We start from the raw sequence: 24,220 nt of genomic DNA, 5'->3' as shown, positions 1-24,220 counted from the left end.
CGTACAAGAAATAAATAATTCAAAACACGGCCACTGCTCCCCAGGCCAAGAGCTCACGTGAGATATCTATGCTTTATCTCCATGTCTTACTTTCTTTTTTTCGGTTCTCTCCTACATTGGAGTCTACATTGTGAGGAAAGAAGAATCGGTAAGCAAAATAAAGAAAGTAAAACAGAATTCGCAATTCCGCTGCAGGGAGATATCTCACCCTAGTGCCAGGAACAGCTCGTCCCCAGAGACAGCTGGACTGCGTGGTCCTCTTATCTGAAGAGAGAGAAAGAATACAAAGAACTTCAACGTTGATTTGCCAAAGGTAAGATTTTTTTCCTGTTCGGTTTTATTTTTCCCCTCCATAAACATTTGAACTCTGCTTATTTTACACTGAGACAACTTGTTCCTTCTTACTATTGACATTTTCTTTTTCGGGGAACAAATCATTTCTCGAGGCCACACCAAAGCCATATAAAAAGGAAATAACTGCAGAAAAATACGAGTTCGCTTCGCAAGGTGACAAACAACATCTATTTCAGGTTCACTCTTTTTTCCTACTGCTACGTTGCGTCTATTTTAATTTTCCTCTCGCGAATTTCGAAATCTCCCACGGCACTCCTGACCACAACACCGCCTTTTCCGGTTCGCCCCCGGACGGTCCTCGATGGCGGCAGTGTGGCCTTCGTTTCTTGTTGCGCTCGTTACCAACACCATCCAACACATCTCGGAAGGCCCACTTTGCCACCAGTACTATAAGACAAATAAAAAATGCTAAACAAAGTTATCCCCTCGCAAAACGAAAAAAAAAACGCGCGCGCTAAAGCACCAATCGAGTTGCGCGCTCCTTCCAACCAACACCCCCACCACCCCACCCTCTTTGAACCTGTGGCCAACTGAAAGTGACGTTAGGCTTAGAACTTCTCTCCCATTATTTTCGATTTTCTCCCTTCCTCACAGCTGACCCTTCCATGCATTTCTATTCTTTCATCCTTGTCGTTGTTTTTCTCTTCCGTCTCGTCTTTCTGCGACGGTGATGGAAGCCGGGAGGCAGTCTGCAACGCCGGCAACATCTTGAAGCGCCATACGCATGAAAAGGCGTCAAGAAAACTTCCACGCCGCAGATTTCAAAAGCGGCGCTCCGGGATGGGAGGGAGGTTTCTTTCTCGATTCAGCGAAATAGAACGCTGTGAAGGTTTACTTCGATTAGTACTTCTGACAAATTGAGCCGTTCCTTGCTCAACCTAGCAGCACCGGAACAGCGACTGAGGACGCTAGCTTCTGCCCGCTTTGGAGAGACCGTTGTTGCAGACGGAGACTCAGGCCCCAGGGACCAGTGGAAGTAAACAGAAAGTGGTGTAGATTAAACCTGGAGTTCTTAAAAGAAATGTAAACGCCTTCTTCTCCTTAAGGATGTACTCCCGGTGCCGCGACACTCAAAAAGATCGTCGCCTGTAAAGAGTGTTGAAGAATGATCTCTAAATTGCAGAACTGAAAAACGAGACTGCACTTCTAAACAGAGCCTCAGTACGTCGTTGTCCGAGGTAGTACATGCCTGGCCTCTGGCTCTAGGCGTGGCCGCGGCGGTTCTAGCTCTTGTATATTCAGGTCATCATGGAGTGTTAAAAAGAACCATATTCTGGCTGTTGTATACAATCTCTGCACTATTCTGCAACGTATGAATGTGTTTCTTGACGTGTCCTGATGAGTCTAGCTGGTTAGATCGCCGAGGTTCCTTTCGCAAAGCTTGCCACTGTCATACATTTGGAGTTGATTCGATGAATCATAGCCGCGCAAGCTCATCTTTTGTAATGAATGCGATTAAAAAATGCGTCCTTCAGACCAGCTGATAAAATTGAGTTTATCCTAAAGAAGCCGATCAAGTTTTCAGCGCCCATCAGAAGCGCTTTTGGCGACAGCAGAGGCACCTAACCAGGGTGTTCTCGTTTTCCTCCGAGGCGCGAAAGCCTGAGAGAGTTGCCTTATCACTAAGTTCTGATTGGCTTCTTATCTTTGCATAATGCAGTCACGCATATGAAGAAATAAATTTTTTTCACGACCAAACAGTTTTCGGAGTTGAGATAGTTGGAGCATGACGGTGTTCAGAAAATACGTATAGGGCGGACCACACTTACCGCGAACACTTTATCGTGCGGTTCTAGGGCTCTCGCCGCCCAAGCTGAGGGGTCGTCGAGAAGTTGACGCATTCTCGCAGTGCCTGCCACACTGTGCGGTCAAGCTGCCTAAGCATGGTTCCTGCATGTGATCTGCGCGAGCAGCAAAACCACGCGCTCAAAATTCTATGCTTCTTCGGGAAACGGTCTTTTCTAGTTTGAATTCTGATCATAACAGACTGGCAGCAATGTTAAAAGCGAGTCAAAAGTTTTGTAAAAATCTGTTTGACTGTAGACATTATTTTCTATACTTTCTATTAAATGGAGAAAGATTTACAGTGTAGCATCACAGATTTTTCGGCGGGAATTTCTCAGCGCCTCGGAGTCTTTTGTACATTTCTCCTGAAAAAATGATATAAAAGATTGGGGCACGTAGTTACTTAATTCAAATGAGGGTGCACCAGCACGAAATTTATGTTGTTATGAATTTGTTATGGATGTATATAACAGCGTAGTATAGTTTGTAGCTATTCTCGTAGTGATGCGTATTCCGATAGTGTAATTCTATGCGGAAAAGAGAATTTTTATTGCGTTAGCGTGTGAGCCAATACCAATTTTAATTTCTATAGCTCGCAAGACAACACACGAGCATTATTTGGAAATAGCGATCTATAGAAACGTTACAAGAAGCTCGTTTTCTTTCGCGTCCAATACTGTTGGATACCTGACTCTTCAGCGCGTTTAATTCGCGACAGAGATACTCAGAGACGTAACCGGAGAAGCCATCTGTCTATTATATATCTGTAATCCATGTTTAAAGAGATGCAAGGATGACATAACAAATTTTGAAGACAGAGATGTGTACTTAGAACATCGATTTTCTTTTTATGGTTCTAATACAGAGATGACATGTGGAAAATGTTAATCACTATTGCTGTCATGAATATTGAGCAAATTGAACGCTGTGTTAAACACACGTGCTTTGATTTAACAATAATGGGTGCATTTTGTCGAGTTTCTGTGATTACAAATACGTAGTAGTCTGCGCCAGGTATGCATGGCTAAATACGGGAACAACCTCCACTTCCTGATCATTGTGCGCATATTTTTCCTCGCCGGAAGTCTCTACAAAATAAAATTTGTTTTTTTCTTCTTCTAAGACGCAGCAGCGAGTAGTAAACGTTTTTTCGCAGACAGATTTTAATGCGCAAAAGTTAGTGCTCCTATTTTATTACCAAAGACAGCGTTAGCAGTTGTTTAATTTCACGTTTATTCTGAAAGCCTTTTGCCTTGATTATGCGCACGAACCGCATGGTTATACTTTGCGCACTGGACTTCTGCATACGAGTCTAGGAACATGCCTGAGTATTAGCAATATCAGCATTGTTGCCAAAACGCTCCCTCATATTCTGTACTACAATCAAATGATCGTTCCCAGGGGAACATACTATTTTATTTGCACATTGTTTAGATGTTCATATCGTTCAAGGTCTTCACAGCTTTGCGCAAGCCATCATTCTCGACTTTCAGATCATGGTTCTATTTTAGCGATTCTTCCATTTCTTGCCTCAGCTGCTTCATTTTACCTGCTGTATTTTTCTCATTTGTGCAAGCACCAGCATACACGAAAACTGACCCTTAAGCAAGCTCACTTGCGCCCTATAGAGGCGTTTAAAGTTCTAAAATATTGTCACTAAGTCATGCAACTTTTTTTGTCAGTGTGCTTTTTTTCAGACTCTATGCTAGAATTTTCACTCCCCTTTTCCACCTTTTATGGAATCACAAACTTTGCATTGTGTTCGTCAACAGTGCACAAACGAACACCAAGAAGGAAACAGCTAACGCAATAATTCTGACTTACAAACGCAGAGAGCGTCCCTCAGATTAGTGTGCTTGGGGAGGCGCCAACGAGCTCCTGGCAAGAGCGTCGAAAACGCCTTGCTATGCCACAGATGGATCCTGAAGCGCTGATCGCCTCGCACCATGTAGAGCTTGCGTCTCGCAGATATTTCGCTGGAAACGATGAAGTGATGACTGCCCAGAAGTACGGCAGCCAGCTTTCCATTGCAAGGGAGTGGCAAGTTCGCCCTTACTAAAATTTGTTTTGACATTCTATAGACCTTCCATAGACTTCTGCCTATAAAGACTATAGAATCTCTATAGACAAATCCTAGAGAACAGTCTACAGGCAGTACAAATCCTATATAGAGTCAATAGACCTTGACGTGGTAAAAAACGGCGCAGCGACGACGGACACGTACGAAGAAAGAAGACGGACAAGCGCTTGTCCGTCTTCTTTCTTCGTTCGTGTCCGTCAACGCTGCGCTGTATTTTACCATGTCCATGATGCACCAACTCGCTCAGTTGTCGGTTCTTCTACAGTCTATAGACAATCGATATATTAATTGCCATACACTGTAAGTAGATTTTTGTCCATAAACAGTCTATAGCCTAAGAATAGCCGAAAATAAATATCTATAGGAAGGCAATAGAGTCTATAAGAAGTTCATAGACTATCTATAGACCATTTTCTAAGGGCGCAGCGCGGAAGATCTCCAAAAAGAGAGAGCGTCACTTTGACCAGTGCGCTTGCTGCGCCGCTGCCGAAATGAACTCCTTTTTTCCGCCATTTATTCGTTACCTGCTTCAATCCTTCCGTTCCGCCTTCGTCTTTACGAGCTTTTTTCTCCATACACCTAAACCAACTTGCCCAACTTTCTGCTCTAATCAATTCCTTAAAGCTTCTTTGCGTTTCGGTTGGGCGCTTCAGGGGTTTATTTTCAGCGGCCCCCAGCAAACAACTCTCACCGGGACTCACAGACTCAAGTAACACATACCACCGTGCTCAAGCAGGATTTGAGAGCCCGAAAAGGTAAACAAAATTTGTTTCCTGAGATGCCGCCTTTGACGCAACTCTCAAAGGAGACACAATTGCAGAAACACATCAACTATAAAAGCGCTGTTGCCATGAGTGACACAAGACAAGAAATAAATGCCGGGTACGTAGGTTCGTCATGTAAAATATACATCCTTTAGCGGGAGCCAGTCCGTTCATTGTATGTTTGTTTTATTCTAGAGCCATTTCTATAGCGCTGAACAAACAACTGACCGCATCACTCCGCTGATAATCAGCGATCCTTTCTCTTGCTGTCATATAACTCCCATGTCCCTCTAAGATTTTCAATTTACCGCTGTCTGCACCAGCTTTTGATAGAGGACTGGATAGTGCGACCAAATGGAATTACTCAGTCATGTGTTTGTCTGCAACGAAGCAATCATCAAAATATTCTATCATGTTGCCTAGTAGAGCTGCTATGGCATACGCTACAATAAAAAAAATTAAAACGCGCACCCTATGAAACATTAGCTAAAATATAGCTAAGACCTCAGGACGTCGCAGCTGCTTGTAGCATGCACATGTTAAAACGGGTTCTTCCATGATTCTTTCAGGATTTTTTGCACAAGTTTCATTTTTCTATGCAGTGTTTAGCGATCCAATTCAAAAGCTGCTTACTAAATTCTTTTCATCATAATTAACAGAGCTCCCTCGACCCTCTACCGTACAAGCGCATGTTTTTGAGCCGATACTGCATAAAAAACTCAATATAATCGTCTCAAATATCAACTCTTTCTACTTATCGCAAAATACATCAGTTTTGTCGCCATACCCTGTATCCCAGTAAAACCTAGGGCGCGAAACTAGAAGTCGCAATCCACAAATTTATGCAGGTGGAGATGCAGCGGCGCTGATGACGAAGATGAAGTTGGGAGCGCGGCCTGGCTCGCGCAGTACAGAACGCTTTGACCCGTTCATTCCCGTTTCTCGTTCATTTCGCTGTTCCTTTTTATTTACTTCTTCCTTCCTTAGCATTCATTTTATTTTCGTACAGGAAATACTTACCTGAAGAAAGGTTGGCCCATAATCGTTTCATGCCTAACCTTCCGTCTGTGGTATTTACGTACTTTTATCTCCTACGGTAGTGAAGGGTGCTGGTCTGATAATACCGGCAAGCTGATTAAGTTCAGCCCGTCAGGTAGATACACGCGTTCCTTCAGCAATGGTCGCACATCGATACACTGCTCAGATGGGAGTTTCATCATTTAATTGCGCTGGTTCGGGACCCCATTACCAACCTGTTTACTTTGCATGTGGCCGTTTACAGCGGACACGTACTGACGTGCCAGAGCTAAGAACTCACAATATTCGAATTAACACAACAATCTGCCTCGCGTCACGGCCCTTGTATGGTTTCCCTCGATGTATACGGTAAACTGCGGGCAGCAAGCAACTATCAAATGTCGCCGCTCCTGACTATACCGCATATTCTGACTAGCAGCGACGCGCCGATTTCGTTATCCAGCTATTCGGTGGATCCATAAGTGCTAAGTAAAGTCTTCTTCTGTGGGGCGCCTTTTTCCCTTAAGATTACGTGTAAGAGTGACAGTGATTTCGAGGACACTTAATGCGTCTTCAAAATGAGTGTCTTCAATAAAGTACTAGGCGCTAGAACGCGCACTACTCCGGTTTTAGTGCCGTATTTGTTTATTCATACTTGTTTTACGCATTCGCAATGTTTTTGGTGTAAAGAAAGAAATGCATGTCCCTCATTTTATCTACATGCTCAATCCGTAGGCTGCACGATTAAACACTTGCCCATTCCCACAAGACAATGAAATTCAAGGTGTCCAGAACGCACATAGGCCATAGTGACATTCTTGCTGAACCTGTTTACAAATGCAGTCTTTGATGACCGCGGCTCTGTTCTTAGACGGTTGAATGAGGAGAGTCATAGTGAGCGTGATTTGGAATGTGTTCATTAAAATGGGAGAGGTCCACGCACATCGGCTGGAATGTGCAGGCTCAGGCCACGGGCAGGTAAGCTTTAGATCAGCACAGTTAAACCAACCTGGCCGATATGAGTTGCACTATTTTTTGTGCCATTAAGTTGAGCACAAAAATAGAAGGAAACTCGAAGCGCCCAATATTTTTCGTTGTTCGTACATATCGCAAACAAACGCTCGATTCTGGAACACCGCGAAAAGCTTTGACTCCGTCTTGTACTGCATAAACTGCACTGTATCACCCAGAACCATCAGTTAATAATGTGCACGTCGATGAAGCGCGCAGTGTATAAACTGTTGACATTTGAAGCGCCGAAAACAGAACCAATACCTATTAGAAGGCAGGTCATGCGCCCAACAAAACTACCTCTGAAGATGGCCAGAAGGTCTAAGCGATATACTACCGAGCGTATAGGGGACAGCATGTAGTGTAAGGGGAGAGCAAAACAAAGGCCACGCATTTGCAAATCACTGATTTTGTTTAATTTTCTAAAGTATTAAAAGATAAACGTTGCAGAATTACCTTCTACCGTCCTGTCATCGGGCTCAGTAAATATAGAGAGGCTAGCGTCGGCTGAGCAGGGTAAAAAAATTTTATTTCGAAATGTTTGAAACGTGGCATCTTTCCTGAACCCCTAAAGAAAAATAGACGGCGCACGAGGATTGACGCGAAGCCCTTCCAAACTAATGCATTACTCAATCGTGCAGTGGTTTCACTTGAACTTGCCTCCTTAGAAACCTACGCAATATTTGTGAGCCTATCCGCGTGACGAACACTTTATTCAAAAAGAACCCGGTACAGTTTTGTTTCATGACCTGCTATTCACAAGGTCGTACTACAGCCAGGCTCCGCTCGTAACCTGTCTACGCGGTTCATAACGATTTCTTTCCTTATTCGCAATATCTGCCTCACTAGCAGTAGGAGCACATTTCTTCAAAATTTGTTCTTAGAGGTGTCGTTACCTGATGGATGTGTGGGCGGAGTGCATGAGGAAAAAAAAGTCTTAGCAAAAACTAATATGTTTGGAATATACCGCGGGAAATTTATATTCTATTTTAAACATAATTTTGTGTTTATGAGTGCGCTAAAAATATGCAAGAAGTAGCTTCCTGAAATTTCATGCTTCGTATCCGAAATATATTCTAAGAATTTGTCAAAAATACCTGACTTAAAGCAAGCTTCGAACACGTTTAAATTACGTGAAAAAACTGATTCAGATTTAGCATCTTGTCAATGTAATAAAAGCATACTTTCGTAAATATAAAATTAATTCGTCCAAAGTGTATTTAAAGTCTAACGAACGGGCAGTCATTCTAAACATATTTGCAGCGAACTTCTATCTGCCGTAGAACAATCTACAGTTCGAAATTGAGTTCCGGGAAATTCCATTTGAATGTTGGCTATGCATTTAAAGTGTGCTTTCGTAAATACGAAATTAATTCGTCCAAAGTATACTTCAATTTTAACAAACGCGCAGCCCGCGTAAAGATACTTTCGGCACACCTCAAGCTGCCGTTGGACAATCTAGTGCTCGAAAACGCGTTTCGGGAAATCGAATTTGCATTTTGCCAAAGTATTTAACGTTTGCTTTCTTAAAACGAAATTAATTCGCCCAAAGTGTATTTTATTCTAACAAATGGGCAGTTCGCGTAAGCATATTTGCAGCACACTTCAAGCTGCCGGAAATTGAGTCTACTGCTCTAAATCGGGTTTCGGGGAACAGTGAAAACTCTCCCTCTTCCATTGTCCTTTCGTTTATGGTAACTTCTAGCCGGAAGACAGTCACTGCTTATTGACATTACGTGTGCAGAACGCGATTGCATTATTCCGGCAAAGCCGCCTTGGGAACCTCCGGGCATGAGCATGCCAGCGAAGCGGACCCCGACTCGCAAGGCCGACCGGCTCCCGTAGACACCCATGTATTTGCTGCTTGACATTTCAACTCCTGACCGATGCCTGACGCAAGTTGCGACTAACAATTCGGTTCTAGATAGACCGCAGCTTTGAATGCGACCACTCCGGCATTTGTGCGACAATTTGGGGGTCCACAGTCTTTGCGTCAAAAACTCCTCACCGGACAAGATAATGTGTCATCTCTCATGGGGTGTATACCTTCAAGGCAAACCAAGTATCCAGCTTTCTGGAGCATTTTTTCTTTGCTGACGTCGTTTACTGTTTCGGCGTTTACTGTGTGGCAACGCCTTTCCCATGCACGTTGCGTCACGTGACCTAACAATGTCATAGACCTCTTTATTGATGACAGCGCCGCGTTTTCTCAGGAATGGGCTCTTTAGGCTTATCGGTTACAGCCGGGTCAATCGTTAGTTCTGCTGTGGGCAACTCTGTCATTCTCGTCTGGTAAAGCCGACAAATATACCTTTCTCAAGCCAAAGCGAATATATGATAGTGCATTTTTAATGTAATTCAACGTATTTATTGCGTATTTCTAGTATATTTTAAACGTATAATGAATATTCTAAACTGGTAAAAGTTACTTTTGCCGTATTTGTAATGATGTTTAAAATATTTCTCCCAGAATAGTTGAAAGCATTCGTATTTGAATTAAGCATAGGTGGCAAAATAGAAAATTAATATTAAGTTAATACAATATGTTCGAAGCATTTTTTGCAAGAGCTGTGATAGCGCCCCTAGCAGGAGCCAGAGGAACTAGCACTCGTGTTGGAGCCGCCACCGTCGGAGCGAGTGAATGAGTGCGAGAGTGAACGGGTGGCGCGCGGCTATAGCGCCCTTGGCGGTAGCTGGAAGAAACAGGGTTCGCGTAGGAGGTATCAGCATTCAGCAATTGTTCCAATTTAAATGCGAATATTAAAAGTGAATTTGAAACGATGAAAGTTTAGATCACACTGCTGAGGCAAATATGTCGCATTAGATTTTATCATCGCCTGTCAAATCCATTTTTTCTTACAGCTTCGATATTGTTGCCCTTTCGCTCCTTTCCTATCGTATGGACGCGCGATTTGGTTATATTCGCAGCACGTGCACACCAACATTTGGGCGTGATTGTAAGTCCGACAGCTTGCTTCACTGTCAGAATGTGTTATACAGGTGACCGGTTTTGCTTGCCGGGAGGGCTTTGCTAATCTACAAACATTAGTGTGGGAAGAGAAAAAGAAAGAAAATAATGTTGCCCAGAATACAGATCGAATCTGCTGCTTTCTGATGCGGAATACTCATTCCCCGTGTCTCTTGTCCTGTAGCCCGTTTTCCTGCAACAATACTTTGTTCACTTACATTTCTGCACGGCACGTTACGTGGAAAGTGGCGGTCATTCGCACCAGCCAGCGGTTTTTTTTAATTACAACGCGAAGTGTATACATGATCATGAGGAGCGAACTGTTAGGCTAAACAGAGTATGTGTTGCTGAGGTTAATGATGCATATAAAGGGAAGTTCAGGAGCGCTAAACACGAACACAGACGCATTGCGAGGAGTGGACGTGCATGAATTACGACATTCCTATGTTCAGGATCCTTCATCTTCGCTGTTTTCAGTTATTCCAATTCTCTCGCAGCAAAGGTTAAGCGAGCAGTTGCACCAGAACTCAGTTGATGATGATGATGATGTCCTCAGTCTTAATGGCACATATCCATGGCGGGAGATCGGCCAGGGTGGTCAGTTCTCTGGGCTAGCTGTATTCTTTTTCAATACTTGATAGTGACATGGCGCGAGTAGAAAATCTGAAAGCGCCTCATATGGTACCACGTTCTGGTACCAGGCGAACTTTTTTGAAGCGCTAAATTTTTCTCCACCACCGTATCACGTGCGAGACAAATGGCAAAAGCACCCGTAGACTCCATTTATGATTGCTGAAGCGAAGCGAAGCTTATACTCTATTGAGCGAACATTTCCCACGGTATTTATGAAAGCGAAGGCAAACTGTGATGTGCCAGATGCGCGCCAGCCTTGCGGCGAGATAACTCAATGCAAAAGATAAGGACAGAGGCAAGAGAACCTAAGATTCCAATGCCCCTACCGCAAAATCCGCAGGGGTGTTAGATGTGGGCCCCTTGTTTGCCTGGGCCGTCTCTCGCGAGGCCGAGGTCAACGGTTTCCGGATCGGGAGTCTGCTCCTACGGGGTGACGAGGAGACGAGATGGGCCTAAAGGTGGAGAAGAGACTGAAAAGGGTTTATTTACATTTTTACAGAGCTCGAAAAAGTGAAGCGGGAGCTGGTCGATCACATGCCGAAGTACTCCTTAAATAGGGTCCTCTGTCCCCGGGTCCATAGTTGGGGAATTTAGTTCATTAAAAATGCGACCAATCACTGCGATGTCGATCACGTGTCCACTCTTTAGGATCCGCCTACCAGGACGTCCCCAACAACACACTCCCGCCACTTCTGGCAAGTTAAGGTCCGTGCTGTCCCTGCAGCAGTGATGAAAAGCCAGAATGGAGGCCCAATCGGCGTCGAAGGTCAGTCACCTGCATTGCACATCTCTGTGGGAACGAAAGGCCGCCGCTGCACTTGCGAGATGGTTCCACTTAGGGGAAGACACTAAGGGGAAGATGAGGTCTTTTTTGAAGCACGAGCATTCCGGTGTCCTGGCTCGCCTTAATCAAACACAGCCGCGTCTGCCGTGACTCACTTGCAGCACCGCGCTGGCCGCCGCCTCCGCCGACACTTAGGGGAAAACGAGGTCTTTGCGTCCCAGGTAGATCCGGCGCCGCGAACTAATGAGAACCATGGTCCCGAGAAATGTTCCCAGGCAGAGGATGACCATTTCACCCCGTAAACAACAGGGGGGGGGGGGGGGGGGGGTCCCTCGTTGATTCCGCCACCTGCATTCGTGGCGCCGCAGCCACACAGACGCCTCCTTGAAGCATCTGTCGATTGATGACTCCCAGTCGCTTGAACATTCTTGGCATGTTGGCGTTCTCCGTCCGTAACAGGGGTTGCAATACTACTTAATTTTGCTATTAGTTTTCAGTCTGTGTCTCAATATGCATGCGCAGTTCAATCGTTCTTATACATCAAAAATGGTCCTGCTTTCATAATAATACATACATTGTAAAGCACAATTTTCTAATTAAAAGTTACAAGTTTCTTTCATTTATACAACGCAGTGGCTGGTAGCAACTAATTGCTAGGGAATGGTAAATATTTAGGACGTTTTTTCACTCGGTCATTAAAAGTTAACTAAAAGCAAGGAGGAGGAAAGGAAGAGAGGTTAACCGGAAGAATAAACAGGCTTCCTACCCTGCACTAAGAGCAATGTATGAGAGATTTTAATGTTGTAATGTGAATCTCATATGAACATTTTCTGAGATAAGACAGTCCACCCGGAAGACCTCCCTTTCATTAGGATGGAAGATATTTTCTGTGATCTTACGGGTACATACTGGAGAGATATTTTGTGTACTCCATTGTTAGTGCGCAGATGTTTTGCGTCGATCCTTTAAGGCCTGGGTTTTATCGAAATAGCATTTTCATGTCGAGCGGCATGAGTCCATTAAAGGTAAAGCGCTTTAAAGAAAGCACAGACTAAATAAAAGCAGATCAAAAAGAGACCGTCAATGGCGACCTATTCGAATGTTTTCTTTCTGGAAGCCGATACATCTCGTACGGATCCCACTGAGTGCCTTGCCTGTAGGGCTTTCGGTAACATGGAGTCAGATATGCTCTATATCACAGGAAAGGCCTGTGATTTTTTCATGCCGCATTGCTACATAAAGTGTGCTAATGATCACGACGTCCATGGTGCGGCGTTCTCAAGCCGTGCTCTATAAGAATGAAAGCTTCCAAGTGACTTTTGTTTCCGCCGCACAAAAAAAAAAAGAATAAAATTTCGCATACCCATAAAAAATACTATAGAAACTAGAATACGCGCATTTGCGAATCATTTGGGATAAATAAAGCGCCAGTGCTTCAAGTCTTCGCATGCACTTTTCAACGGTTGTACGAAGTCTATGCGAGTCCTGAACGCGAAGTATGTTCAGAGGTGCCCCTATGCATGACCGAGCACAAGGCCGCACTGTGCTGCTCAGAAAGGTAGCGTTCTTTTTAAATTCCCTTCATCTTGTCAGGGATGTTTGCTGTGTGCTTCCTATAATGATCTCAGCTGGCTATCCTTCAACAAATTTATCCTTGCTTGCGTTACCCAGTTTTTCTTGTCCCAGCGCGCAGCGCTGCCGACTGGTCTGGGTACTCTCCTGGCTCCCTACCTGTCCTGTTCGCTATCTTGTTCCTCTCGTAGAGAAACATGGAGTAAAAACCTACGGGCTGTCTCATTTTAACCGCCTCCCCAGCCCACCTCTCTCCAATTTTAAAAACGCTCTATCCGCGCATTGACGCATCCGCGCAAGGATGAGTTTTGTGTCGCGCTGTCATTCGCTATCCTAGGTATCTGAGAGACGGCAACGCGATCTGGATGCACCGCACTGAAACTGTAAATCATGACAATGACCCCGTTGTAGTTTAAAGTTTTCACTCAAAGCCCAGAGAAACGAACTTGAAGCTGGTACTAGAGGTGAAAAGCTAGTCGCCGCGGTAGCTGGCGGGCTATGGTGTTCGGATACTGGGCGCCAGTTAGTGGATGCGATACCAGCTGCCTTTTTCTGCAGGCGAAATACAATAGCGCCCCACGCGTTAATAATTTCGTACACGTTAAAGACCACCACGTTGAAGGCAGTCTTCCACTACATAGTGTCTCATTGCCCGTAAAATTGCTTTGGTACGTAACAATTTATTAAATACGTGAACCAGATGCAGAGTAGAATATTCCAGCGATTCTGTTCTAGATTTGTCGTTTTTCCCTCTCCTCAGTGCCTCAACAGCCGACAGGGGCGTTCAGCTCTCGCCGATTATGAAGAACGGGACGGAATTGAAGCCAGAAAGCTTCTTGTCATTATACCAGCTACGCAGATAAGGTTTAAACCTAACGCGAAGACATAGGTGATGTCCTGGAAACTATTGTCCGGAACTCCAGTGGATGGCATTTCGGTTAGAGCTCTGTGGCTGCTAAACATGCACCGGTTGGGGGTGAGTACTTATTAGCGCTCACACCAGCGCACCTTACCGCTAATTAGGAAAACTGCGGGTCGTCCTTCTTGGCTGAAATGGTAGAGCGACTGCCTCCAATAGGCGGTGGTCCCAGTTTTGACCTCCGGGACGAGAATCTTCTGAGGTATACTGCTCATCTTCTGAGGAAAGCTGTATACCTTTCCTTTGTTGCCGCATGAATCGGGTGGGTGTCAATGAGTAATTGTACCTACTTAAAATATATTTCTAACTGGCGGTTTCCCTAAAAAAACGCTGCATGAACATGCACATGGCCAGAAACGGGAATGCAAGGAAGGGAGTCCTGCTATCTTCACTGGTTATTTGTGGTATTGGCTGGGTGGCAGCGGCATTAGGCTCCTGACCCCAAGATCAGAGGTTCTAACCCCGGAAGTGGCAGCCGCTTTTCGGTACAGGATAACTGAGGAAAGCTCCCGTGTCTAGACGGAACACATATAAAAGAAGCAAAAACACCGAAGGTATTACTCCAGAGAAAGAAATAATTCAAGAAGAGCCGACAAACGAGACCAAGTCATCATTGGGGAAAAATAAAAGCAGCTGTGCCCGAAGGAACCGGTAAGAAACGACGATTAAGCCAGGGCACTCTTAATCAGCACCGACTCAGCAGTGAGCTGAAGGATTCGGCACTGAGCAGCCTGCTTTACCAAGCTCACGCTGCGAGTTGACCCCGTGCCGACCTTCTGGCGCCGGCCGATGAGTACGTGCTGGGGTGACGGGACGAAGAATCTACTGCTGGCTATAGAAATTCGCGAACAGGAAACTCAACAGAAGTATTGCGAAACAATAAACCGTGGGAATACGTTTTTAAACTTGCCTCTTGAATATGGCTCATGTTTTTCTTATGTTTATTCGGTCTCCTCGTAGTTTAGTTATACCGTTATCATTTGAATCCCACAAAGCTTAAAATAAGTTAGTTTAGTATATTTTGTAAGCACAAAAAAAAGAACTACTCAGCGGTCTGTGCGATGCCACTTAGCACTGACAAAACCCAGGTGCTCGAGAATCATTCGGCGCCTCCATTGTCTAGGCGGAACTTCCGACGGTAACCTCAAGATACCAGTACCGTTGCTATTTTTGTTCAGGATTAAATTAGCACGTTTTGTGCACCACTGGCCTCGAAGTGCTGGTGAAGTGAGTTGAGGTTGCCTGTTGCGAGTTTCAGGTCATATTGAGAGCTATACATAATAGAAAAATCGAGAAAAAGAGAGGCAATGACATTAAAAAGTAGCAAATACATTTAGTACCATGCACTGTAGGGGAAGATGAGAAAGCAATAACATGGGAAGAAAGAAGGAAATAGTTTAGAACATAAAAGATGGACGCGACGATCCCTCTAAATCTGTCAGGCAAACCCGCCGCCGCCAGGAGGCTGTGTGTGGCTTTCTAATGTGTGGCTTTCAGGGCTGACGGTCGCCGGGCAATCATCCGCGGAACCCACTTGCAGGCAGCAGCCGGGTTCAACCAGTTTTGCTTAAGCAGAAGCGGGCCTGCAGTCAAACTTGAGAGCACTGGATGAGGTGTTCGCCAGCTATACGCCTATATTCCGGCTAAGGAGTTTGCTGTAAATATCTCCGTCTGAAGCGCTTTCATGTGTGCCAGTACCCTTTCATGCAAATACTGGAGAGAACACTTAAGGTCCTCCTTAAGGGTGTGACGCGACAGCATTAATGGATTAATGCCCATGCATGCGGATTTGTCATTCTCTACATTTTATTTTAGACCGCTGGGAGCCCTCATACCACTTTTGACGAAGTGGTGCAGCGATTAAGCGATGTACCACTGCCCTGCGATGGCAGGTGCTGGCACTGGAGGTGCTTGTGACACCCGGGTTGCACCTCCCAAGAAATCTCTCGCAACCAGTCACTAATTTACCTGCCACCTGCCATGAAGGACAGTTTGCTCACAATCCGGTGTGCAGGTTCTGATGATGCCACTAGGTGACGATGCCTATGTGGCCCACCTGCCACCTGGGAGAGCCACTTAGGTTGCTTCTTCAACAATTTTTCACTCACGCCGCCGACGACGATGCGACGCCATATTTTCTGCTGAATTGAACATTTTAACTGCCGCGTTAAAACAGCAATGAGCCGTGGACGTCAGCACCCTAAAAAAACACAAAAAAACTTAAGGTATCGTCACTGAATGCATTACACGAACAACAATGCTGCAGTTTTGTGTTCGTTGTGGAAATGTCGAAATTTAGTCGCCAATAAGTCAGCTGTGCTGGAGGGTGGGACATCGCTGGCCGTATTTGTCGTGGAACGCAAGAAATGCGTACGACTGACAGACAGGTTCTAGGCAGTCCTTGAGCCTACTTCCTTCGTTTGCACGTTTCTAAGTACACTACACTCTAAACAGAAAGGAGTTAAAAGGAAATAAACTGTCCTCTAGCGGAATCTCTTTTATAAAATGAAGTTCGCTAGAGGACAACTTACTCCCTTTTTACACATATTTAGGTGTATTCATGTTTACAGTATAGTGGGGCTCCAAGTGTGAGAGAGGCTTAAACTTTGCGCAGAAAAGAAGAAGCGAACACGTAAGTGACAGAGTGTGATCTGTTCATTACTAGCGCATTTGCACGCACAACTCAACAATCAGTCGATTAAATCTCGAATAAAAGTCTCGACTAAAACTTCTTGTCGAGAGCCACACTTTGGCCGCCTGTCTGCAGATAAACCCAGTTTCCAGCAGCAGTGTCCTTGTGAATAAGCGTAATTAAACCATATACTCTTCAGTGACTGCCTCATCTAATAATATCTGTAATGCTGGTGCGGTGCGCGCAACGGCAAGCGTGCCGCGAGAGCGTGGATCGTTCAACAGGCTCCACGGTTACACCGTTTATTTCGTGATGATTATGATAATGATGACAATAACAGTATTGCCATATGCGGAACAGAGAGGCGCAGTATTCGTAACTTGCAAGGTTAGCCCCGGGGCCGTACCTCAAAGACAGAGATGAAACAGGTGCTGGAAGGAGGCAGAGAGAAAGGGCCGCCGTAGTGAAGTGCGTCGGATAACTTCCGACCACCTGGGGGTCCTTAATAAGCGTCATCCATCACCGTACAGAACACGTGAGTCTCTTGAATTCAGCCTCCACCTAGACGCGGACGTCCAGGACGAGAGTCCATCCCTTCACCTCATGCCCGAAGAGAAAACAAAGACCATAGACACACATCTAACCATGGTGCTGCAACGGCGTGCCGCTGTTAGCCCAGCTGTCCCTAAGTGGAAAGGAAGGCGCCGTGGAAGGAGCCCCGGTGAGGCAACAGCGGGCGCCGCATTGTCGCCTTCCAGTCGCATTAACGTATGGACATTATGCGGCTGCTTCTGTGACCTGCATGCAGGGAAGACGCTCCCACCACTGGGCTCAATATTGAATGACGAAACGAAGCGGAGGCAAAGGATCGACCTCCAGAGGAATCTTGCTGAACAGAAAGCTTCCTCCGACGCTTTGTTCCAGTTAATAACTCCTTCAGACGCTGGGTCTACATATTTGGAGTCGACCTGAACCTCCTCATATTTTCGTACACAAGGCGAATTTCCGCCTTTGAATACCGCGCTCTTACCATTATGACCCTTCCTGGCAAGTTTCTGGCTCCATTTTTTGAAGCAACAGCGAAATACGTTTGTAAAAAAAAATAAAATATGTGCATCACGTCGTTTTTTGCGGGACGAGTAAATAGCTTTTTTTTTTGCATTCTATGTTTACAAATGATCGTGAATGACACGATTTAGTATTGGATTGTGTCGATAGGTTATAGTAGAAACGGCACACCGATTTTCACCGTCATAGACGAAGAAAAAGTGGCGCGGTGGACCTTCAGAGTGGCGTGTCCAAAAATGTGGACATCGCGCCTTAATGCCGGAAATATTAAAGTGGCGTTTTCTACCCAACAACGCGCCGTTTTTTGTAGACGTATAGTACGAAATGCGCTTACGAGCATTGAAAACTATGCTTGTACAAAGAGAACGTTGGACGACTCAAGCGCTCAAGCGTTTTTCATGAAAATATCCGAGGGAAAGCGCCTACAAAGAAGTGCGGCCGACCGAGCAATGAAGACCCGCAGATCTTCGCAAAAAATCGCCACTTAGCTGAGCCGCTGATGACGAACACAGCGCGCCATGACCATTGCTTAAAGTCGGGGACTTCTAGGAGGGTCTCAGGCCCCTGCCAATATTCAAAAAGGGATCAGATATCACCTGTGCTAGATTGTATAACACATGAATCCGAAGTAAGCAACCATTTTCAGTGGCGGTAGGAACATTTTTTTCTCTATCGCTCTGAAAATTTCGCTGTGGGTTTTAGCAAGAATCATTGCATTTTGTATGAAACCCGACAAGGAGAAGAATACAAATTGGCAGCACTACACAAGGGGGGAAGAAAAAGGGGAACCCGTGCCCCCACACCATGGTCAATTCAGAGCTGGCCGCTCAGCTCCAAGGCTACAAAACAGCACTCAGCACATTGGTAGAGCAAGAGGAAAGTTCGTATCAGACCTTTGACATAAATTGAGCAAACAACGACCTCTCAAAATGATTTCTCATTTTGGCAAGGACCATGTGTAAAACAGGCCGCAAGGTGCTCTGTGTTTGTTTCCCTTTCCAACTGTGCCCAGATCACTCTAGGCCGCTTCGATGCAGCCGGACTTGAAACATTACTTATGAGGAAAGCAACCACTGGCCACAATTTCTGAACACGTTAATTACACAACGGTGCCGACGTGAAGGCTCCACATCTAAAAGCCACATTCGGTGCGCGAAATACCGAATTTCTTATGCCTGTAGTCACAGAATGACTGATTTCAACTGTTTTATATGTTATCAATTACAGAATGATTGCCTGGAGCGTACATTCCCAAAGCTAAACATTTATTCACGTCTAACGATCAGTTAAAAAAGGCAAGCAAATGTAGTAGTGTTTACCCTCATACATATGGTTTTTGGCGCTGTGTCCTCAAATGTGGATGCGAATAAAATATGCTTAAATATGAATATTTCTGCGTAATGTTTTAGACATCACTTCTGCTTAGTCTACTGATCGTTATTTATGCAAAAAAAAGATTTTTCCTTTCAGCTGATTTAATTGCCGCATTTTATAGTCAACAAAAAAAAAACTCACACCCTCGCTAGGCTTGGAGTCTATAGACCGGTGGTTGGATTTTTGCAGTTCATTCAACAATGCATCATCTTTTTAGCATACTTCGAAACTGTGAAATCTACAATTGGCTACCTACGGCGCGCGGATTTTGGGCGATACTGTGGGGATCATGCTTAAGATTTTGCGAAGCTTTTTGTGCCCGGCGAGCGTGTTTGAGGAGTGCTTCAATTGTTTGAGATTTTGGTTGAAATCGTGAAAATCATTTGGTGCTAGACCAACGAATCAGTAAGGAGAGGCACATGACAGGACTGTACAAATACTCTTCAGCTCAAAACAAGCGTTGGCGAACTTCCCCTCGTGTCTTCTTTTTCCGGTCTTTCGCTTTATTAGGCTGATTCCAATATCTCAATTTTCAACGCAGACCGGGTTCGTTGAACTTCCCTGCGTATGTAAGGCTGCCTAACTGCCATTGGTTTTTTGAATAGCTGCCGTTGCCTTTACATTTTTATTTTTTCCCCTCCAGAGTTAATTCGACCGTAACATAAGGTTCTGAACTCGTTCTAGGTAAAGAAAAATCCTTGAACCAAAAGAAGCCACTCGTCAAACCCACGAGCATTCTACTCCGGCGGCGCGTACTGTATGAGTAATCAGCTAATTAAGGTTTCAACGACCACTGACATCCGTCTTAAAGGGACTATGCAATAAATTTATTGAGATTACGTGAAGAAGACGAGAGGTAGGCATTTCATCACTCTTCATCCCAACGCAAGGATTTTTAAGCTAGCATCAATAACAACAAAGATATAGACGATTAAAAATTACGCTCCTCCTCTCCCACCTCAACTTTTACACGCGGGGGACCAGACAAACATATTGAAAACAGCTCTGGGACTGGGCCCCGCCTTTGAATACGTCATCAGATGACGCTCCCTTTGCAACTTCTGGTTGTCGCTCCTAGCCCCCCAGCAGCAGCGTCGGCGGCGTGGCGGCATCTCTCCGCTCTCTCTTCGCCTTCCTGGATTGCGGCGCACGTCGGGTTTCTTTGCTTGTCGTCTGTTGTAGTTAGCAGTAATTAACCCGGACCTCGAGGTGCGACTGCTCGCTTTTACGGCCGTGATGGGCATCGAGCCCTATGCGTGCCCACGAAGAGCCGTGCGAGTGGCTCCGGAACTCCCCACAGAAGGAGGCGGCAGAGGAAAATTGAAACCATATGCGCCAAGGCAATGCCCTGGCCCGCGCTTACCCTAGAGGGTCGCGCGGCGGCACGAGCAGACGATTTTCACGGCTACCGGAAGTGGGCCCGTGACGTCGTGGCTGCCGTGGCTCCAGCGAATGACAGCGTGTGGTGGCCTGGCGCGTCATGGAACAGTGACGTCTTTCTTCCACGATTTTAGTTCCAAAATCGGTCACTACGAGCACACCAATCGGCCTGCGAATTTTGAAAAACACGTTTTTTTTTTAAATTTACAATAAATTGCCGGCTCAGTTCCGAAGACTTATGCTTGGTGTGAATGCTCATTAGCATCATTTCTAATCATAGAAAGCATTTACAAGCGACTTTGAATTCTTTGCATAGTCCCTTTAAGTTGAACAACTCGGTGCATCTTCTCAAAGAATACATTGATGGTGATGGTCATTGTGTTCGTTATTTTTGTTCCTTTTTAACTGCTCGCTAGATACGTAATGTTCTTTGAAAACTTTTAATGCGATTCTGAATTCGGCATACGGGCCAAAAATTCGATGTGAATGAAGACGGAAGAGTCGCGCTTCAGCGCTAGTCGGAGTGAACTTCAGTGTTACTTGTACCTCATAAAGCAAATGATAAAAGTCAAAGAATTAAGAAGATTCACTGACGTTGTTTTTGCTAGACTAACCTTTCACGGTATGAGCCATAGCCGAAATACTGTTCTATCTTATGGGGACGCCTAATTGCATCGCTGTGTAAACCGCTGTAAATGGCTGCCGTCTTTGGCAACTCACGCAATCGGGGACAAAAGGCGGCGGTTGCGTAGCGTGGACTTTTTGGCAAGAAATAAGGGACCAAATGCGCACCGCTTACACCTTTCCATTTTCAGCTACGTTAATCCAGTAACAGACCGTTATGGAAAAAAGTGAGAAAACGGCGTCCGTGACGTCCATTACACAGAACAGACGCGTGGTGACGTTTCTCATTTCGGTTGATTGATGTGTAGGCATAAAAATATAATATTAGAATTCAAACTGTCCTAACTTATCGCAGAATACCTGACAGCCCCCAACGAAGATCAGACTGTCCCATACCCCTATTTCACGGAAGCTTGTTCGTCCGCTCCTATTTTATCGCAACACAATTTCGTTTGGAGCTAAAAAGCTCTACTCTCCGCATGCTCAAGGTCAAAACCGCTTAACAATGACCTTCCACCAGGACGAGGGGCTGAGGTGGGCTTGTGACGTCAGATCACCATTCCTCACTCGACGCTCCTCCCCCGCCTTGAGTAACACCTGCGCCACCGCTGGCCGAATCACGGGCTCAGAGTGTAGAGGAACAAAATAAAAAGTGGGTGTCTGGCAAAGCCCCGCTAGACGTCATGGATGAACAGCACGCCGGGACGTCGCGGCAAACTATTTGCAATCGAAGGCAAGCAGTGTCGAATAATCCGCCAGATATAGCTGCGAGACAAGCTGCGTTACAGCGAAAACGTGTGGCGTACGATACAGAGACGGGTGAAGAACGAGGGCAGAAACTAGAGAAATGTCGTCGAAAATTGCGTGAACGCAAGGAGAGAAAGCGCTTAGCCGAGGCCGCCGCCTCAGCTTCGCATAGAGGGCCAAGTCAGAACCGAAGCAAAACCATGCCTAACCATGCTTAACAAGGCGCAGTCGAGCTATCCGCTAGTCTTACTAGGTTCAGCAGGGTTAAATGACAGCCAATTTTTTTCTGTTTTCGTACTGGAGAGTATGAAAGAATCTGCGACATCAATGAATACTTATATAAAAACAACACATAGACATTCCCGTCGTCTTCTACCTATATCTTTTGCTTTTTTTTAATCATTTCATGAACACCATTTGCACACTGCTTTACATTCTAAAACGGGCACCAATAATTGTTCTTGTAAATATAGTCCGTGATCCTTCGGCTTGAGTTGCACTCACGTGCTATTGATTTTTTTCATTATAAAATTTCTTATCTAGATAAAAGCAGGATGGCTAAAGAAATACAAGCCATGTTGAGCGCGAAGAGACCCTCCACCGTGCTTGCCTGACTAGCTTTGATGAGTAATAAATAAGAGCAATAAAGGTATCCACGACCATGTCACTATGCTGCTTTGCTTGTTTACTAGATGTTTTTCAAACTGCTTCTATATTACCGTTCTCACGACAGGCGCAGTTTACAGGCTGCTTGTGCAATGAAAGAAAACCCCATAATTTCTCCCCTCGGACGACCATGTGATAGGGATATTTCCTGTTTGCGGACTTCATGCCAGGGCATTGCTTTTCCCGCAGCGGATGCCACCGTAATGCTTCATGTATGATAACTCTGTGATCTTCCTCTAGAACCTTTATTGTCAAGGTTTTCGTTTCTTTTTTTCCCACTTTTATAAGTAATTTTTGTTGCTCTATTCGTCACCCTCTTTAATGAGTGTGGAAGCTCCTTAGACTATGCTTTCTGCTAGTATTATACATATTTAATTTGATTTTTTCCAAATTTTAGAAGAAACCGCAAGGTGAAGTAGATTTATATTTGTACAAGAGGCCTTCAGGCAAGTTTTATTGCCCGATTACTAATTGTAGTGAACTTGTCGTTGACCTAATATGCATGTTTTGCTTGTTCATGCCCAACAATTGTGCACAAAACATTTTTGAATCGGAAACTGTTTACAAACGTATTTTTTCATATAATTTAAGATTTCACAATTACAATCTATACATGTGCAGATAACTCGACGGCAGTCTTACAATTTTTTATATTAATGTTTTTACTATCGTCAAAAGCATTCCCTATTAGTCTTCTATGCCAGTGTAAACAGTTCGGTGGGATCGATTCAAACACGCTAAAAGAACGATTTTGCTACATATCAGAAGAATGAACCATCACCTTCAATATTTCCATAAGAGTACCTTAGAGTTTTCAAACTTTCAAAATTTTTGTCCGAAAATGTTGGAAATGCGCCTATTCAAATTACTTTAATAACTTTACCTGTCTTGCTGGGTTACTTGCTATTATCGGCGTTGCTACTATTCCCCTATACTTGCACGTGGTCCACCAGTTTTTAAGCTCGTCAGCGCTATTTCTCAAGCTGTCCTTTTTTCTTTTCTGGATGTGAAGAAATGCGATTCAATGACTGACTGACTGACTGACTGACTGACTGACTGACTGACTGACTGACTGACTGACTGACTGACTGACTGACTGACTGACTGACTGACTGACTGACTGACTGACTGACTTACCGACCGACCGACCGACCGACCGACCGACCGACCGACCGACCGACCGACCGACCGACCGACCGACCGACCGACCGACCGACTGACTGACTGACTGACTGACTGACTGACTGACTGACTGACTGACTGACTGACTGACTGACGGACCGACCGACCGACCGACCGACCGACTGATTGGTTGGTTGGTTTGTTGATTGATTGATTGATTGCAGCCCCAGTTTACCATCTCAAGTAAGCAGTCACACCAATTGCGTAGAAGGGATTACCATACACATCATATGCTTAGAACGCCGGCCAGCTCCCTCTCATCCACAAGTAGATAACAGCGTTAACTTTGGCTATATCGTTTTACAACGGAGATGACGTTGTAGTCCCAGCAGAAAGTGCTCTAAACAGCTACTACTGTGATATCTGCAAAAAAAAAAAATTAAGAACGTGTAGAATGCAATGCAAAGAAAGAACATGATCTCGTCTTTTTGAAACTTCACGCAATTAGCTATCCTGTGCAGTTACATCAACGAAATCAAGCACGCAGACTGATCCAACGGAACATCACTAAAGCTCAATTCCTCACAAATGACAACCTTTTAAGGGCTCCAACGCTACGTTTACGCTGGGAGGTAGGAAAAAAGAAATAACAAGTGTCTTGAGATTATGACATCTTATTTACCGGATTTATGCTATGAGAATCTCACACTCGGCATATTG

General features: G+C 44.9%; 1 protein-coding gene across 3 annotated transcripts in view; it reads right to left on the bottom strand.

Moving 5' to 3' along the window:
• Positions 1-24,220, bottom strand: part of CCHa1-R (CCHamide-1 receptor) — a 361,846-nt gene that overhangs the window by 178,435 nt on the left and 159,191 nt on the right. For 2 of the 3 annotated variants that reach the window (XM_077632635.1, XM_077632636.1), the window contains one exon: positions 209-264. The exons of the other annotated variant lie outside the window; for it this stretch is intronic. The gene's annotated coding sequence lies outside the window, so the exon portion shown is untranslated. The remainder of the gene's footprint in view (positions 1-208; positions 265-24,220) is intronic. 3 annotated transcript variants of the gene reach the window in all.

Source organism: Amblyomma americanum, chromosome 7 (assembly GCF_052857255.1).
Source record: "Amblyomma americanum isolate KBUSLIRL-KWMA chromosome 7, ASM5285725v1, whole genome shotgun sequence".
In the NCBI taxonomy this organism is placed as follows: Eukaryota; Metazoa; Arthropoda; class Arachnida; order Ixodida; family Ixodidae; genus Amblyomma; species Amblyomma americanum.
This window is presented reverse-complemented; position numbering and strand designations above follow the sequence as displayed.